The 20,762-nt window shown below is 35.3% G+C and overlaps 1 protein-coding gene across 11 annotated transcripts in view; it reads right to left on the minus strand.

Moving 5' to 3' along the window:
* The window catches only part of LOC115455890 (protein madd-4), a 416,434-nt gene that overhangs the window by 125,520 nt on the left and 270,152 nt on the right, over positions 1 to 20,762 (minus strand). The gene's annotated exons all lie outside the window — the stretch shown is intronic.

A 20,762-nucleotide genomic window follows, 5' to 3' on the forward strand; every position in this document is an offset into this window, starting at 1 on the left:
GCGCTTATCACCATCAACATGTGTATCTCGCGCCTCGCATAAAGAGAATTTGCGATGATTTACCATTAATCTCAGCGTCTATGTTTACCCCCTATAACGTTAGCTTGGATACAACGTTTTTACAAGACGCCTTTATTGAAGGCTCGTCGTATAAATCACTTAAAATTTTAATATATTTTAGCAATGTAGTGAAATATATCGATACATGATTGGTTGTAAAATGTTTTTCTAAATAACAAAAAAATCAATTTAGCATGCGGGTTGATAGTTGATGATTGGAGTTTCAATAAATCTTATTATATATCCGGGATAAGTCCCGATTTATATTTTACACCTCTAGTGATAGATTGGTGAAAACTGCATCCAATTCCTTGCAGTAGTTTTGGCGTGATGCGTATACAAAAATTGTTAATTCTTGGGCTTTTAATGATAAATTAGTAAGAATTCTATTGTAATACGTTTAAATATAAAAGTACATGCACCGTAATTGAAACACAAGTGACAAGAAGAAAATGTTGCAACCACAAAAAAAACTTAAGAGGTATTTATATACTTTGATGACACCTTTAATATTTATTATCCAATAAATATACAGGCAGACAAAAATTCTAAAAACTGTTGTTTTGGCTTCTATTGGTTTGATATATACCCTCATTTTTTTCAGTATCTGTAATGCACACATTGGCCTGTTACAATTATCTTATATGTAAAGTAAGATTATAGATAAATGTGGGGACTCGATGAATTTATATTTTCGTAAGTTTAGGTCACTTAGTTTGGGTCGTTTCGCAATTCCTGCGTGTGGGTGCAAAAAAGTGGCTGTAAGCCGCGGCCTATACGACCGACTGACAAATCCGAACTCAAACCTAACTGCGAAGACTTGTGAAAATATTTTTATGGTAATTGGAAGGAGGTAAAGTTAGAAATGCTAAGCCAACTCTAATATACATAAATATATAACATGGCTTAGGTTATAGATTAACATAATAATAAAAACATAGTTGACTGTTGAACCCCATATATTTATACGGAAAAAAATCACCTGAACGAAACTGCGAGTAATACCTAGTACCCTGACGCAAAATATCGCCCAATTACAGAACCAATTGGTATTTCGTTTAACAATTCTGACGGTCTTCGTCGCATACCGTCACGGATACGAAACAAATTAGAGCGTTTTAATTTTGTTTCGTATTTACTAAAAAGATTTCCTTATTTCGTTTGTTCTTTGTTACTGTCAGGCTATTTTTAAACCTTTTTCGCTAAATCCGATTTACCTTATAGCTAAGGTGGGTAATTTTGAGTGTGTGAAGTCTACCAATCCGCACTAAGCCATTATGGATTATGGCCTAATCCCTCTAAGTGGTAGAGGAGGCCTGTGCCCAGCAGTGGGATAGTATAATACAGGGCTGATACTAAGGTGGGAAATGCAAATTAGAGACAAATGCATTGTTATAATTAAAAAAACTAGTACCTTAATCGGTTTATTTTTTCAGAGATGCACTCAATATAAATACAAACTCTTTAGCTTTATATAGCTTCTGCGCTCGGTTTCGCCCGTATTACTGACAATTTCCCTGATAAATATAGCCTAAATCACTCTACAGAATTGAAGGTTCCTATCAATAAAATAATTGTCAAAATCGATTCAGTAGTTTTTGATTTCATCCATTACACACATACAAATAATCAAATCATTTCTCTTTATATTAGTTTAGATCATTTTTATCTAAAATTCGATTACTTAATTAAAGTTGCTATCCGCCATTGGTGTACAGTAATGCGCCGTGACTCCGCCTGCGGTCGTTTTGATATGGTAATCTCGCTTAGAGACCCTTTAATTACTGATGAACCTTTATTTCCCGCGTGGAGGTAACGGGTAAAGCTCATCGTTCTATTTAGCTGGGCCCTTATTCTGTATGATAGAGTAAACGCGTAACGCGGCCGTGTCATGTCATCTTCGAGAAATGTGCGTGGAATGGTATTCTGTAAGCCAAATTTCTATAGTCCTAAACATGATGCGTTGTGTTACGTGCTTGTTACACACTGAATAACGTGCGGGATAGAGAATAAGGCCCCTGCAATATATATATTTAATCTAAGTGTTAAATGCGGTTTCGTCCGCTTGAAATTTCTCCTGCTACAAAACTACTGTAAACGCTCAGAAGGAATTTGCAGGAATAAACACAAATAATTAAAATCACTTTATTGAAGCACACTTCGCTATATCCTTGCTGATAGTATTCGAATGCCCGTCCGTATCAGAAACTGCCCCCAGCAGCACTTCCGGATAAATACGACCTGGGGCCTTATTCTCTATCCCGCGCGTTATTTTAACAGTGCGTAACAAGCACGTAACACAACGCGTCATGTTTAGGACTATAGAAATTTGGCTTACAGAATACCATTCCACGCTCATTTCCCGAAGATAACATGACACGGACGCGTTACGCGTTTACACTACCATACAGAATAAGGGCCCTGGCGACCTTAAAAAAAGAGCGTATTCCTGCCTAAAAGGCAACGCATGTGTGCTCCCTGTTATTGCAGATGTTCGTGGACGAATTTGTACTTACCCTATGCTCGTTTGCTCCCTATAACATAAAAAAACTACCGTCAACGACAACTGTTGAACAACTAGTGTTGCGACAGAAAAGTCATAACGATAAACTATTGACTAGTGATGTGACATTAATAAATGAACGTAACAATACCTAAATTACTATAGCGTTCTATTACTTTTTTAGTATGCTTATAGCTGCTTAGATGTTTCGAAGACTGCAACCTTCGTGGTCACGGCGGGGAACATCAGGAGGAAAGTAAAATATTAAAACCGAAAAAATCCGAAAAATTGATAAATTTTAATGTCTAACGTTCGCGTAAACATAAGAAATCATTACGTATCATTAGTGGAAATAATTTTTTTATACATTGCTAGCGGTTTTCTGCGGCTCCGTCTGTGTGAAAAGTTTGCCGGGATTAAAGTGGCATATAGCACTTACGAGTGCCTAATATAGTTTCCTAGTGGTAAAAAAATCAAAATCAGTTTACTAGTTCCTGAGATTAGCGCGTTCAAACAAACAAACACTTCAGCTTTATAATATTAGTATAGACTGGGCACTCAAAACAATTGGATTCTTTAGATCTTCACTTATTACAAAAAGCATCCAATTAGTTTGTTTTCGTATTAAATGTGACCTCTGTGACACGGTAACGGGTTTTACCCAATCTTTGCTAACAATGGGTATATTGTCTCATCATCACGACTTGAACTAAGGGTCATGAGCAGTGTTCCATTATTAGTAAAGTTTAGATTTCTTTACAGATATTAATGTCATACAATATTATAATAACATTTTTGTTTATATGTAAAAAAATATCAGAAATACTAAACTATTTTATCAAGCGGCGATAACCTAGTTTATTGTGGAACAGACTGCCGAGACGAATGTCTGCAGGTTCAAAACCCAAGGCCACACACCTCTGACTTTTCTAAAATGATATGTGTATTCTTTGTGAATTATCGCTTGCTTTAACGGCGAAGGAAAACATCGTGAGGAAACCTGCATACCTGAGAAGTTCTCAATAGGAATTTGGAGTGCATGTGAAGTATACCAATCCGCACTAGCCCAGCGTGGTGAACTAAGGCCTGATCTCTCTCAGTAGTAGAGGAGGCCCGTGCCCAACAGTGGGACAGTATATTTACAGGGCTGATATTATTATAAACTATTTTAAATTGTAATTAAGAGAAAACTAATCTTCAATCCGATCCCGAAACTGAACCAAACAAAATACGTCATTTGTAAACATGTCAAAAAACTATGCTGTGATTGGTTCATTTTTACGATGGGTTGTAAAAGCGATTGGGATCTTTTCGCACTCTTAGAACTAAAGTGACCTAATTCAAAATATATATTCTGATTTTGTTCGAAAATGACCTTCTAAAACATGTTCTATAATCCTATGGCGAGAAAAAGACAAAATAATAAACTAGCAACATTGATTCACAATTGTTTTCAAATCTTTTTTATTTGTTACTCACAAATTGTCTCTTTTGAGTAAGATCACCTTAGATCTAAAGGTGCGGTTTATTGAACGCCAGTAGACGTATATTTCTTGCTTTCCGCTGACTTATATTCTGTCTTTAAATGTGTAATTACCGCCGAGTCCTGTACCCTTATATAACCCAGTTGCAAAATTGAAAATTAGATACAGTAAAAGATTCCCTGTTCAGACAACCCTCTCGCATCCGCTCAGCACAAAGGACGAGCGGATGCGAGGCCCGGCTCACGTCCACCGCCTTTCCAGGACACGGGATTCACACTTCCTCCGGGCTAAAAGGATTTCTGCGTGAGGAATTCTGGATGTAAAAATTGCAACTTGAAATCGATCTGTGTTAAAAAATAATGAAATTATGTAAATGAGCTTTCGAGTCATTTAATTAGACCTCTTTGTTCTCGCCAAAATGTTGTGTAGCGTCGACAACATCTTTACATATTTGGAGACCTAATGATAATTTATGCTAGTGTAAATTTGATATTTTTTATCCCACTTTAAAGTGGGGTAGATGCAATAGTCAAGTATTTAGAATGGATTTTCTAAGGTTTAGATCGGTCGCCATCAAAATGAGCAATAACTCCTCCTTGTGAGTATTGGAGGCTTTCCATGGACAGCAATGTCTAGAGATAATTGGGAGGGTGATGGAACGACCAAATTATTATTTTTTTAAATACTTAACTTACGTACCTACACTAATATGTCGTTTATTATGACTATAAGACTCATGACACATTGGGTACATATAAAATAATTTGTAGGGGCGCTAAAGAATTATTGTTTTCAAAGTGGTGAATGGACGAAATAATTTAAGAAACTATGGGTTGGAATGTTTGCTTGACCGATATCAACACCCTATAAGCCTTGGCTTATAACTAAAATATCTTTAGGAAAACTTGTTATTCATTTGCTATTTATTAGTATATGACAATAATAAATCCGTGACAAGCCAATTAAAAAAGTACATTCAAAAGGAAAACTACAAATAAACAACTAAAATATATAACAATAACTACTAAATATACCCAAGCAATTGCCACTAAACCAAATGAGAATTGAAATCGTTTTAGCCTTCAAAAAACCTCTATAAGTGTATTAAAAAATAATTATACCTATTTACCCCTAATGGTAAGTAAGGTGAAACAAATGAAAACATTCAGAGCCGCTAAAAATATAAAAACTACGTCTGTTCTATTTGTGGAAGCTAATAATTATCTTTTAATAAGTAATTAATGTTCAAACTCTGAAACAGCTCAGCTGTTTGTTTCATAAACAACCGTTTTTTTATTACACGCATTTATGCCCGAAGATGTATGCAAAGGCGTAACCATAGCACCGACTTTTCGCCAAGTGTGTTCCGTCCCATGATGTGATAGGAGCAAGCTTATTGCCACATCGGGCACAAATCGCAGACTCCAGGCTGATACTGAGCAGAAAACCCAAATATAACTTTGCCCGACACGGAATTCGAACCCAGGATCTCAGAGCGTTGTCGTACCGCACATGCGCTACGCCACTGAGGCTTTTACTTTATTTTTATTACTTACCTTTAAATTAAAACACAAAGAATGTCTGCATACGTCGTTTTTTTAATATAATAACGATACCTTTATTAACTAAAGCGCGCAATAAATGCAATGTAGTCAGATTTTTCTTTATTATTCGGAAACGGCAAAGTGACCTCACTGCATGATGGTAAGTGGAGTTAGATCTAATAGAATTTCAACTGACGAGAGATGATTACCCCTTGACAGTCGACACAATTATGCCGGCCTGTTGGAACTGGATATACACAGGCTGATCTCGGAACGCGACATATCCTTGCTGAACACGCGTGGAAAGCGCGTTAAAAAAAAACGCGCGTCTTGAACGCGTTATGTGTGTACACCCTTATCTAATACTAATAAATCATAACTCATAAAATATATTTCTAAAGCTAACATTCCTGTAAGTGCGTAGAAAACTTCAAGTCCTTCAGGGCGAAATAAGATTGAACGAAAAGCAAACTTTCTAGTTCAGACATTTTCACTAGAACAAACAGAGCTAGATTTATAGCTCATTGTACTGGTACAATGTATAGCTCTGTCAGCAGCAAAGTAAGAATAAACGGCATTGTTGATTATGCCTACTCCATATTCAGAGACGGAATGAACTAAACGTAAATAGTTCTTTTTTCAAATGCACGTTGTCGGTTATACAAATGTAGTACATTTATAGAGTACTTTCAAATAATGTCGCATAATAATTGGTATAACGAACCTATATAACTTTTTGAAAAGGATAAATATTTTTTTTCACGATATTTGTTTTGCTAATTGTACTTAATTTACAAAATATTGATTTTAAGTTTTGTTTTACAACAAATCGACTATATGCGAGTAATTGTAAATTATTTGAAAGGTAGGACATAACGCCTTCTACTGCGAATAATATTAGGTCCTTAACTCCCTATGAGATGGCAAAAGTACACAGATAAGTTTATTAATATATTTTACAAAAAAAAAAAGTCTTAGTATTCCTCCCATACAAAACTCCAATTTCATATATAAGGACTAAATACTTAAACATAGACTGATTTTAGTAACCTTTTTTATCTTTTAGTCACCTTTTATTTTGATTTCTTTTTAATATTTTAAGTCCTTATCATCTATAGTTTGTAAATTTGTAAATGACTTAACTTACTCATTGAAAGGTCGTTTGAGACAACTTCGGTAATGTCAGATTCCTCACTTTGAATTTAACACACTCGATTGTCTTCGAGAGACGAGAATCGATATCTTACTAAGAATCTACCAATTAAAATGGGAGGGTTAACGATGCGTCCTGAACGTACTAACAAGGCGATATGGCATTAATATTTTTAATGACTTCTGTTAAGAAATGCATTGTTGAAAGACGTTTATTATTTATCAAAAGAAGTTTATTTAGAATAAAAATTCCTTTGATATAATGTCTAGTATAATGTAGTAAAGTGTTTTTTTTTGAGGCAGCAAGTACCTACCACGCGTTTTCTGCGCGTTTTCTGATCTTAACAGTATTTTAGAATAATTTGATGTGACAGTGTTACTTTTATCAATAGAAGTCCTGGTAAAAAGTAATTTAGTATATTTCTAACTCATATTTGACATGAACTTTATTTTTCTGCATTTGATCTCTATATTACGATTCTTAATGATGCCAAATCTCACGCTTCTTCGTAAGCGCCATGAGCTTAAAAAGGACCTTTCTTTACATACATATTTACAAGAAATATATAATATCATTTCTTTCTCCAAGACCTATTCCTACTCAAACATGAACAAAGCACTAAAGTCTATTTTCTTCTACATATAAATATATTACTACAAAACAAAAAAAAACATTTATGATAATGAATTTTCATCATTCATTTTATCCCCAAAAGGGTATGCAGAGGCGCCACCAGGGCACCCACTTTTCGTCAAGCGTGTTCCGTCCCATGATGTGATGAGGGGCGAGCCTATCGCCATATCAGGCTCAAATTCCAGACTCCGGGCTGATACTGAGCAGAAAACCCAAATATCACTTTGCCCAACCCTGGATTCGAACCCAGGACCTCAAAGCGCTATAATACCGCGCATGTAGTACAACTACGCCAGCAAGGCAGTCTCATCAGTCATCGGTGTATACAACCCTACATATTATATTATTATGTTGAAGACCTATAGTATTCTGATAACGGTAATTTGTATCTTAATTTTTTAATATATTTCATTTATTTAGTTGTTTAATTGATTGTGTAGAGTTTTATTAAGTTCGTTTTTGTTATTCTAATTTTATTGTTTTACTGAGTATGTTGTGGTTGCGTGTAATCGTAATTGCAATAGTGCATTGTGTTTTCTAATTATTCTTTAATTATAATTGTAACATTGTGAATTTTGTTGGCAATCCATAAAAATAAAAATAAAATTATAAAAACATTATAAAGAGAATATATTCATACAGAACTTCATCAGTATCCGTAACACACATACCGCATCCACACATTAGTACATCCTCATCGTTCGTACATCAAACGTACAATTCTAGGAGCTAATTAAAATAGATGAACCATTTACATACTTATTGAGATTTAGTGATGCGGCTTTTCGTTCGAAACATTATTCTACGCTCGTTTAACGGTCACGATGTATGCTCGCATGAACTTTTACATTGTTATGTAAAAAATAAACTATATACACGAATGAATAGGAAATAGTAGCGTGTAAATTTAAAAATAAGTTATTTCTTGAAATTTCTGGAATTTAATAGGTAATGGGTAAATGGAACACTGGATTGTAAGCGATTAATTGCCCTCGTCACACTCAGACATTATAGTCTAATAATACCCACTGGTTGTAATGTCCCCCAAATCAGAATACATCATTCGGGTGCTCAGCGGCAAAGACCCTCACGCACCCACATAGATTTCATGCACAAAAGACTTACATACTTATCTATACTTTAATAAAATTTTAACAGGCCGATGTCTGTACATTAAAGATATTAAAGAAAAATAATATGCGTGGTATTATTTAAGCAACAAAAACCAAAACAATTTTTAAAAATAATATGAGCCGTATTTATTAAAGCAACAGAAGCCAAGCCAGGTTGTAGAATTTTCGTTTGTCTGTATGTTTGTACACGCATCACAAAAACACTACTGCATGGAATTGAATTCAGTTCTCACCAATATATTGATAGAGTTCTAACTTAAAATAAAGGTTCCATTTTATATCGAAAAATTATAAAGTAGGATTATTAACCCCAATTTTTTTCACGCTGGCGTAACAGCTAGCAAAAACTACTTATACCTATTACTGTATTTTTATCTATTTATAAACAACGGTATTAAATTTGACGCTCTACAACATCAATAATCAAAACTATCTATCATCACTAACAATTAAAAAAACAATTAACATCACCGAATCTATAAACAATTCAAAACAATCAAAAACAACCATCACCGTCCGCGTCATACATCATTATATCAATATTTCTCGAAGTTATTAATTAGATGACAAACTTTATAGGGGTGACGTCGATCTATTATTCCGGCTAATTGGGCGTGCGCAGTCGATTGAAATTAATTCGATTAATGCCCCTATTGTTTGTACCTGCCCCGCATTGTGAGGCGTGAAGATAATTGGTTTTTATAAACTTTTAATCTATATATATAAAAATGAATCCTTATTTCTCTTGGTCACGCCATCACGCGTGAACGGCTGGACCGATTTCACTATTTTTTCTTTGTTGTGTTTGTTATTGTCAGGAGAAGGTTCTTATGATAGAAAAAATTGCGCGGAAAATTAGAAAATTTAAGAAAACTTAACGAAAATATTAATTTTATATAACTGTAAATTGTTTGAAATAACTGTCGGCGATTGACAGAATGCGCGCTGCAAATTCATAGTTAAGACGGGACAACGTCTGTCGAGTCAACTAGTTAGATAATAAGACTCATAACGGTTAGAAATGAAAGAGTTCAACTATATTTCAGTAATCGATGTAGTATCGATTAAATACATAATTCGAATTTTAAAAGTCATCAAATTTAATCTTACCCTTTCAGAAGTATTAATTTGCGCGTTTTTACAAACCATCGCTTACTGTATATACAATATAAGTAAAACAATTAAGTAAAGTAAAGATATAAACTTATTGGTATTTACAATCAACTGACTTCAAACTTCGACGTCAGTTCAAAACATCTCAGACATTCTTAACCAAACCTACATATTTCACACTCAAAATAACTTAACCAGCAGATGAGTTGAAGAACCATCAATTCAACTGTTGACGTCAAAATGTCAGTTTGTGGAATAGAAAGAAAGCTATCGTAAATACAGGATCGGTATTCTGTATAGCAGCGGTCATACTCACAGCGATAAGCTGTTTTTTCTATACGGCAAAGTGACAGCACTGCACCTGGTAAGCGAAGTGGGGTCCAATAGAATATCGACTGACGAGAGATGATTACCCCTTGACAGTCGACACAATTATGCCGGCCTGTTAGAATTGGATGTAAGGGCTGATCCCGGAACGCGATACACTTACGTGGACTACTATGGCGAGTTTTATTACCTTGTGTATGGTGGTTGCTATCCGGGCGGATATAAAATATATACTACTAACAAAGCTAGGACACGCTCATACGATTATACCTTCAGTATTAATTTATCGAATGCATGTAGCACTTAGGAATTATGACGTAGCGAATGCACCGAAAGCAGTTGGATAAAGAACATGTGGTAGGGCATCATAGATACGCGAACAGCAATTAGATCGCTAGGTTAAAAGACGAAAATGCATCATCATCAGCCGCAGGATGTCCACCACTAAAGATGGGCCTTCCTTAAAGATTACCAGATTACTATTGGAAGCGGCTCACATCCAGCGACCTCTTGCGACAATGCATAAATAAATGAATTATATTTTGTTCGTAAATTTATTCCCGACGTATCTGCAACAATTTGTAATGACATTATTAAGTTAATCGACATAAAAAAGTACGTTTAAATTTTAATACTAAACTTAATATTGAATGCGAGAACGATGAATTTCCAAAACCACAATCCACCAAAAACGCTTGCGGTATAACCGCATCCCAACTATGACACCACAAAACGGCCAATGCATTTAAAGCCTTAGGATAAGGTATTTAAAATTAAATTCCCTGCAAATCCATAGATGGCGTATTCCAGTGAGTTAATGTGTGACGCGGGCAATTTAACGCGCGTTAAAAAATTAACCCGTTACTTCATATCAAGAGTTGTGATTTATTTTAATTGGACGCCTTTTTCGACATTGTTCCGTGTAATTGGGTTTAAAAAGAGTTATTGTGTACTCGAAGGTGACCGGGCAAAATTACACCGCTGGGTGAGAGCTTTTGTGGACAAACAGATATATCAAATAGTATTTTTGTTATGTATCTGGCATGGCCAGCTACTGTTGTTTGGTTTAATGAAAAAATATTAATTGTACGTACGTACATTTATAGGTGGTAGGATATATTTTATATCCACTCAGATAGCGATCACCGTACACAAGGTGTTAAAACCCGCCATAGTGGCTAACGTAAGTGTGTCGCGTTCTGGGATCAGCCTGTGTATATCCGGTTCTAACAGGCCGGCATAATTGTGTTGACTGCCGAGTGGTAATCATTTCTCGTCAGTCGACATTTTATTGGACCCCATTCCACTTACGTTTGATTTAAAATTCATTTATAATATCAGCCCTGTATTATATATATTTGCCCACTGCTGAGCACGGGCCTCCTCTACTACTGAAAGAGATTAGACCTTAGTCCACCACGCTGGCCTAGTGCGGATTGATAGACTTCACACACCTTCGAAATTCCTATAGAGAACTTCTCAGATGTGCAGGTTTCCTCACGATGTTTTCCTTCACCGTTAAAGGGAACGATAAATTCACAAAGAATACACACATAATTTTAGAAAAGTCAGAGGTGTGTGCCCTTGGGATTGGAACCTGCGGACATTCATCTTGGCAGTCCGTTCCACACCCAACTAGGCTATCGCCGCTTAAAATTCATTTAAGCACGTGTAATTATTGGATATAACGTTATGACAGCTTACAAACTGTTTGAAAGAAGAAATAAACAATGCAATGGTACATACCCAGAGAGTCTTGCATACGAGATACCCGAATAAAAATTATAACCGGACATTTCAATATGCCAAAAATATAACACAAAAGGTGTTAATATTGAAAACAAACTAAACACATAGAACAGAAATCAAATAACAGATAATTGAATTAAAACATTGATGGGAACAGATGAAACGCGACGCAATCAATCACTTCCGGCGCAAAGCTTCCGGTGCCAGTTCAATTAATTCAATCGCAAAGTATTATGTTGGATTTCATGTTTAAATCAAAATTTTGTAGGGTTTTATGGCGTTGGAGTTGTTACTTTAAATTGATTATTACTTTTGTCAACTTAAAAATGTCTATATAATATTCTAATAGAATTTTATTGACTTGATATTATAAAAATTGTTTTTAAAATTAACAATGTAATCAGTGGTAACTGTTATGGATTATGTATTTTTATTTGTTTCTTTTATTATATAAGTAAAACTGTACTCTGTTATTTCCCAAATTAACTAAAAAATAAAATAAAATAAAAAACGATCTATCTCCAGTTTTATAGAGTTAACTAAGTTGTGGACTAAGGCCGAAAACTCTCAGTAGTAGAGGAAGCCCCTGCCTACCAGAAGGACAGTATAATACAAAGTCGATATTATCATTTATTGTATAGTTAATACAGTTGTTGGTTAGCGACTTAGAAACCGTAAAAAATCTTTGCTTGTCTTAAAGATCATGCAAGCACTACGGATGAATGACTGTATGGAATACTTATTTGCTCCTTTGCGCCTTACAAAAAAAAGTAAACGCCCAAACCAACGAAGCAACACTAGCGAAGATACGTGTAAGTCGAACTTCGAATACGTGAAATCGTTTATATTGCTTGTGTTCTGAAACTCATAAATCGTGAATATTTTTATAGGTTCGTGACATCGGCGCGCTGCCAAACTTCGCACACGGGCAATGTGTTCGCCAAGTATTTGATTGATCGATTATAGTTTAGGCTTTCGCGCTTATATTCGACATTTTGTGTTGAGGGGAGGTCAGAATGGATATCCAAATTATTGATCAGTATTTGCTAAATATTTAACTGCGAAAATAGCTGATAAATTATTGTATACGGTCCCTACATCTTTTAAAAGATTTTATGTTGTAGAATAGTTACTTTCGATTAAAGAATGATAAATGTCAATCATGCCCATAAGAATGGTTTATAGTATTTATAGGTCCTTAATACCAAGTATACCAACTTAGTTTTCCAGGTTTTTTAATAAATACGTGAAATGTACTGTTTAAAAACACAATTATTGAATGCAAAGATAAATCATAAAAAGAAGTTAGTAAAGTTTATTCTATTAAGGTTTTTAGGAGTCTGATAGATCTTATATTGGTCTTACTAAAAGAGAGCAGGTTTTTTTTCTACATTTCTTTAGCTATATTTAAAAAGGAATTTGCCCATCTCAAAAGCAGATTTTTTGTGACCTGCTTTTTGAGGCATATTACTCACTCTGTTCCGATACTTGGCCGAAAAATCTTACGTATTAAGTGGGTACGAACAAGTACAGTGTAAGAAATCGCTTCGTGCAGCCAACAATGCCCGCAAATGTGTTGCCACACGCGAACAGAGCATTTCACCGGCTCATAACAACGTTTATTTCGCGTTTTGTTCTATTGTTTGAGATTCGTACGGTCTTTTTGATCACGCATCATACGTTTGTAAGTTGTTTAATATAAGTGTATAATGACTGTAATAAATGATTATGAAACTACGTTAGTTATTCATTTAAGACCCAATAAATTCCACCTATTTACCTATTACAGTTCCTTAGTCGGTCTCCTTCAAAATCGGTGTTGCATAAAAGCATGTGTGATGTAAACAATGCTTTACCCTGGGGTCGATCTAATTGAGTCTTTATACATATAAAACTGATAAAATGCTTTCTTCAACGCATACGGGACGGCCCTGGGGTATCTTGTTGCACTAAAATAGCTCCTTGGAACCGTTCCTGTACATACGCAACTCTACCATTGTTGATTAATGCGAGGTACACATACTGTTTATCTGTGCTCATGTCTTGTACCGTTTATTGTATCAATAGTGAATCAAATTATAATGCATTGTCTTTACCATAATAATCGGAATAATATTAACATTTTGTATGGTATGTTTTGTAGTTCATAATATTTTCAATATAGCTATAAAACAAAACTCTTTCAAACCAATCCATGGAAACGAAAGACGCATACCAAGGTTAAAAATAAAACAGAATACATTTAAAAAGGTTTATAAATACGAAATTCACTCGACGATAGTATCGGCCGAGGTCCGGAAATTTGAAATTTTCCGCTGGCGCTCTTTTTATGCCAACTTTGGGTTTGAGATAAAATCGTGAAAAAATATTAACCGCTCCATGCATTCTTGTTTAACAGCCGACGATAAAAATGTTAAACATGTTTCGACTGTATTTTGCCATGATATGGGGTAATAAATCGCGTGGTCCTAGCGATAGCTCAGAACTGGAAAGTCTTGTGTTCGAATTCCTGCTCGGGCATTATTGTAAGGATTATCTAACAAAATCGCCCAAGATGGGAGCACTTTAGGTTGTCATCAATAGAAATAAAATAAAAGCTTGCAAGAATGTGTCAGGCAAGAATAACATCAAATCAAGATTATTGTGGAATAAAAGCTGGCGGAAGGCAGAGTAATAAAAGACCGTCTCATATATTTTCACCGGTTAGGCTTACTCTTGCCCTTTTTGGAGATTTCGATCAAGGTATGTTCTCCTCGGACGCCCCCTTCAAGCCTAATTATGGCTATAGCGTAGTGATAAAGGTATTTTTATTGCTATGAATGACGATACCTGATGGTAAGCGATACGACCGCCCATAAACAGTAGAAACACCATCCAACACCTTGAATTACAAAGTATTGTTTGAAATCCCACTGCGGTCGCCATCCTGAGACATGATATGTTAAGTCTCATTATGTCCAGTTACATTGGCTACAATGTCCTTCAAACCGGAACACAGTGACTACACACTGCTGCTTGGCGGCAGAAATAGACATTGCAGTGGTACCTACCCAGGCGGACTCACATATGAGAGACTTACCACCAGTAATAATAATAATATCAGCCCTGTATTATATACTGTCCCACTGTTGGGCACGGGCTTCCTCTACTACTCAGAGGAATTAGGCCTTAGTCCACCACGCTGGCCTAGTGCGGATTGGTAGACTTCACACACCCTCGAAATTCCTACAGAGAACTTCTCAGGTATGCAGGTTTCCTCACGATGTTTTCCTTCACCGTTAAAGCAAGCGATAATTCACAAAGAATACATACATAACTTTAGAAAAATCGGAGGTGTGTGCCCTTGGGATTTGAACCTGCGGAGATTCGTCTCGGCAGTCCGTTCTACAACCAACTAGGCTATCGCTGCTGCACCACCAATGAATGGTGAAAATTTCCCAAAAGGAACCCGACAAATTGGTGGTGGGCTCCTTTTCAAGCACTTAGCCTTTAAAATAGTCAAGCCATTGTACGTGACGTGCATATCAGCTATAAACCAAGCCAGCCTAACTCCGACCAGAAGTACTGGATCTTCCTGGTGTCTCCACAGGCTTCTTGGAGTGACCCCGGCGAATCGAGGATTTCTGCCCGATCCGCGAACTCCCACAGAATAGACTTTCATAATATTCAGTCGGTATAACTTTATTTATTACCTTAACACGAGCAAACCTGCAGTCAGTCACATGTTAATTTACAATATTACCTGCCAAGAGTATATTTCACCACACCATTTTAAATAACCAATCAAAAATAATCGTTTATGTAAAACTAAACCTTAAGTGTGGAGATAAAGGCGTAAAATGAAATAGCTTGTATAAAATACATTCTCTTCAAAGACACATTAAATGTGAGGCCCGTTAAATCACAGACTTCAAAACAATCCGAAAAAGGATTCGAGAGAATGATTCTTTTACAAGAACAGCATGGGGTAAAATACGCTATTAAGGCGGTATACACAATTGCGGGTTTATTTTAAATAAAGAATGCCTAGTTTCTAGTTATAAAAACGTATTTTTTTTTCTTATGACTGAAATATGTCTCAAATTTCCTAAACTGAAAACCAGTCATTTTGGAACAGCAGAATTAAATTTTGAATAAAGTATTGCCAAGATTATTGGTTTAAAACACGCATTAATGTTTTTTTTATGATTAAAATATGTTTTTATTTAATTCCTAACCAGAAAATCAGTAATTTTGGAACAGTAGAATTAAATTAAATCCCTCTTTATAATAGAGGTCCGTGTCCAGCAGTGGGACAGTATATGTATAATACGGGGCTGATATTATTATATAGAATTAAATTATAATAGACAAAGACAGCGATAATATGTTCTTACAAAATAATTATCAAAACATTTAGTCTTCGACAACTGTATTGTTAAACTTAGAGTACGGTATACTAAAATTTTAAATCTACAATAAGTCGCTAACCTGATGAATATATGAACTCTTCAAGGTATTAGCGTAGATATAACTAATTACATGGCATTATTACCACTGATTTTTATCATTAATACATTATAAAACTCCTTTAGGAGTATTACTAATCCAACCAATTTTTATTCCTAATACTTTATATAAACCCTTTAGGAGTATTACTAATTCAAACACAAACGTTCTTTTTGCTAGTAGGTCACTCTTAAGTGAAAGTCCGCCTGGGTAGTATACCATCGCAATGTTTACTTCTGCCGCCAACCAGCAGTGTGTAATTGCCGTCATGTTCCGGTTTGAAGGATATTGTAGCCAGTGTAACTAAGACTAAGACTTAACATCTCATGCCTCAGGATGGTGAACGCAGTGGAATACCAAACAATAATTTATAATTCAATGTGTTGGATGGCTTTCTACTATTTATGGACGGTCATATCGCTCACCACCAGGCAAACGGCAAGCTCGTCTCGTCATTCAAACCGATAAAAAAACATAAAACGTCATCTAACAAAAAAAAAACAGTATAAATCAAAGGTGTAAACCAATCTTAAAAGATTAATAATTGCAATATACGTTTGAATTACGTGTGAACCGTCCCTTACACAGCGGGAGCTCACACCCTCGTGGTAAAAAATAAACGATCCTCACGAGTAAGAATCAAATTGTCTGTAATTGTGGAGAACGCTTTATCTCAACCGACACGCTTTGCTAAGCTCTAGTGTAATAGATTAAAGGGTTTAATAAAGAGTTGTTAGTTTTTTTCCTTTTTATTGTAGACTAGTTTTTGATCGCGGCTGCACTCGGGGTATCCGTATTTTACCGCCTTAGAGGATGAATTTACAAAAATGTCGTCTAGCGCTCATTTGATTATATAAATGTATTATTGTACAGTCTTGCTTATAAACTTGTTTTAGCGTTGAGAGGTGATTAAGAATTGCTTAAATAGCTGTCAAATACATCACCGGTTTCCTAGTTTATACCTTATTAAGAGGCAAGATGGCGGATTTTAACTTACAGCTGATGTAGTAAATTTGTTTTTTAACTAAGCATAGCTTTGCGAATTTTTTATAAGACTGCAAATGTATTGAGTCCGAGTCAGTATTTTTTTAGTACAGCTTTGCCATGACATTACTATGATGTCACCGAAACGTCATCGATATCAAGACAGCGTGGTGCACAAATTTTTCAATTAAAAAATATAACCATCAAGATACCGGGCGCATTGGAATACCAAACAATACTTTGTAATTCAAGCTGCTGAGTGCTGTTTATGGGCGGTCATATCGCTTACCATCAGGCGAATGGCAAGCTCGTCTCGTCATTCAAACCAATAAAAAAAGTTTCCTTTTATATTTTATTAAGCAGTACCTTTCGAGTAACACATTTGTGAACAATTACAGATTACTCCGTGCCGATATTTTGCTGTGTACAAGCGTAAACCCATAATTACTGAACAAGAGATCACCTATAAATATTATTTGAAATGAAATGAAATGATTTATTTGAATCCGTAAAATGTTATACATTACTTAAATTTCATCAATATTAACTCTACCACCAGTTCGGAGAGCAGTTCTCACCAGAGAAGAACGGGCTAGAAACTCTGGTGTTGCTCTTTTCAAAAGCAGTGAAAGGTAAAGACTGTACTTGATAAAGTGAGAAGAAAAAAAATACAATTGTTTTTTTTTATTGTTGTTTAGAGCAGTACATTTATATGTTCATAAAATAAGGAATTTAACTTGCCATTTATCAAGTATATTCAGAATGACGCGTATTTAAATGTGCACTATCATCAGACGGCTATCTGAATCAAATTCTGATCGCTGTATATGTGTCGCGATAGCTTCGTACACCACGCAGCACGTTCGGTAATTCTAAACGCAGATGGTTCTCAAACTTTAGGTAATTAATTAGTTTTTAATAGTTTATTTACATAGAAATAAATGACGGAAGGCATAATCGCTTGTGTGACTAAGCCCATTCTTTAAGAATAAAAAAAAATAATGACAAGATGGCGGCGAACGACAGCAATAGGCTAGTTAGGTGTGGAAGGGATTGCCAAGACGAATATCCGCAGGTTCAAATCCCCAGGACACACCTCTAACATTTTAACGTTATGTGTGTATTCCTTGTAAATTATCGCTTACTTTAACAGTGAAGGAAAACATCATCAAGAAAACTGCGTACTTGAGAAGTTCTCTAAAGGAATTTTGAGGGTATATGAAGTCTACCAATCCGCACTAGGCCAGCGTGGTGGACTAAGGCCTAATCTCTCAGTAGTAAAGAATACGTTTTCAGCAGTGGGACAGTATATGTATAATACAGGGCTTATATTATTAATATACCAAGCCAGACGCCTCCTCGCATACAGGAATACACCACAATTCTTGATAACTTCCGGTAATCGGGCTTACCAAACAAAATATTAGTTTTAATGAAAAAATGGTACAACACCGCGAGGCTATTCAAACAAATATATTATCTACAGTTTCATTCTACTTTGTGTACCCTATTTCAACAATGTTTTCCTCAATATTGAAATATCAGAAACATTAAACATTCAGTTCCTTGTACAAATATATACACATATATCGAGCAAATATATTGTCTGTAACCATAGATCAATAACTCAATTATATGGACTCTCGCGGGAGTTGACGAACTCAACTATAAATTGAAGAAATGTACTGACAACGGACTGTGGGATCTGTTTCAATTTTATTGAGGTTAGAAAGCATTACTGGTATACTGCGCCTGATGGTAAGTGGAGTGGTGTCCAATAGAACGTCGACTGACGAAGGATGATTATCCCTTGACAGTCTACACAATTATGCCAGTCTGTCGGAATAGTATATACACGGGCTGATCCCTGACCGCGACACACATATGGGCCACTATGGCGGGTTTTAACATCTTGTGTACAGTGGTTGCTATTTATTTATTTATTGCACTTCATACAAAACATGTAAAGACGGACTTAATGCCAGAGACATTCTCTACCAGTCAACCTGAGGTGGTGCAGAGATAGAACATAGTAGGTGCACGATGCTATCCGGGCGCATATAATATATATCCTACCACCAGCAAAATTATTTGGCAGGTAGTTACAAATACGCAGAAAGGTATAATACTGACTAGTCATGTATATACTATAATAATAATAATATCGGCCCTGTATTATATACTTTCCCATTGCTGGGCACGGGCCTCCTCTACTACAGAGAGGGATTAGGCCTGAGTCCATTACGCTTGCCTAGGTGCATACATGTGTATGGGTATTAATAATAAACAATATCAACCCTGTATTATACACTGTCCAACTTTAATTTTTATTTTTTTTATCTATTTATACATTTAATTAAGTTTACAGTACTTGGCCAAAATACTAACATCAACAATATAATCGAACTCTAAACTTAACAATAATAATCACAACAATTAAATAAAATTCAAACAAATAACAAGATGACTAAAACTATTTCCAATACTTAATTAAACTAAAGAACATTTTATAAATCGTTTTTAAAAATAACTTGATACTATTATGAACATCACAAGGTAATAACACAGAGAGAAGTTAGGCCTTAGTCCACAACGCTGGCCTAGTGAAATGTCGATGCTAATTATGCCTTTTGGTAATTCTACAGCTTATGTCCTTCAAACCATGTATATCGCCAATAAAATAATCTTGATTAATGTTACTAAATTTATATAGCAAATACCGGCAGTTTTCAATATGTATAAGCTACAAACGAATATTGAGGAAGTTTTGATTTCGTATACACAAGAGTTATCTTAATTTCCTAGCGATACTGATCTCCGCACCGACGTGTATTTATAATCAGCAACTTTACCACAAAGATAAACCGAGTTTGGTAACAATCTCATTTATTGTTCCGATAATATTATATTTTGCTGGTGGTAGGATATATTTATGTCCGCCTGGATAGCGGCCACTGTACACAAGGTGTTAAAATAGTGGTCCACGTAAATGTTACGTTCTGGACTCAGCATATGTATAACTACTGGACATAATAAGACTTAACATTTGATGTCTTAGGATGGCGAGCGCAATGAAATATCAAATAGTACTTTGTAATTCAAGGTGTTGGATGGTGTTTCTACTGTTTATGGGCGGTCGTATTTCTTACCATCAGGCGAAAGGAAAGCTCATCTCGTCATTCAAAGCAAAAAAAAAATACCATCATTTTCAGAAAATTTTACTAAAACGTTAGTATAACTAAGAAAATACCTAACAGAGAATATATTATTATAACAATAGTATTTAGAGCCTTTTGAAAATCCATACTCAAAGACAGGAGATTTTAATTGGTTACGTGATATTGGATAGTTCCCTTTGTAAATAATTTGTTGTTAGAATATAATTTTGGCTACATACGCCATATTAAGACCGGTTTTAGTTTTGTTAGGCTAGTAGAGAAATTTATACCGACTCGTTAGCTTCTATTTTGGCGAAAAGTAGAGCAGTAGGTATAAGTAATTTTTGCTCGCGGTCCTGCCCGTGTAGATAAGTTTTTTCGGGATAAAAATCTTGCTTTATATTTTCTCGATTTAAAACGGAGACTATTTTTT

This window comes from Manduca sexta, chromosome 5 (genome assembly GCF_014839805.1).
Source record: "Manduca sexta isolate Smith_Timp_Sample1 chromosome 5, JHU_Msex_v1.0, whole genome shotgun sequence".
Classification (NCBI taxonomy): Eukaryota; Metazoa; Arthropoda; class Insecta; order Lepidoptera; family Sphingidae; genus Manduca; species Manduca sexta.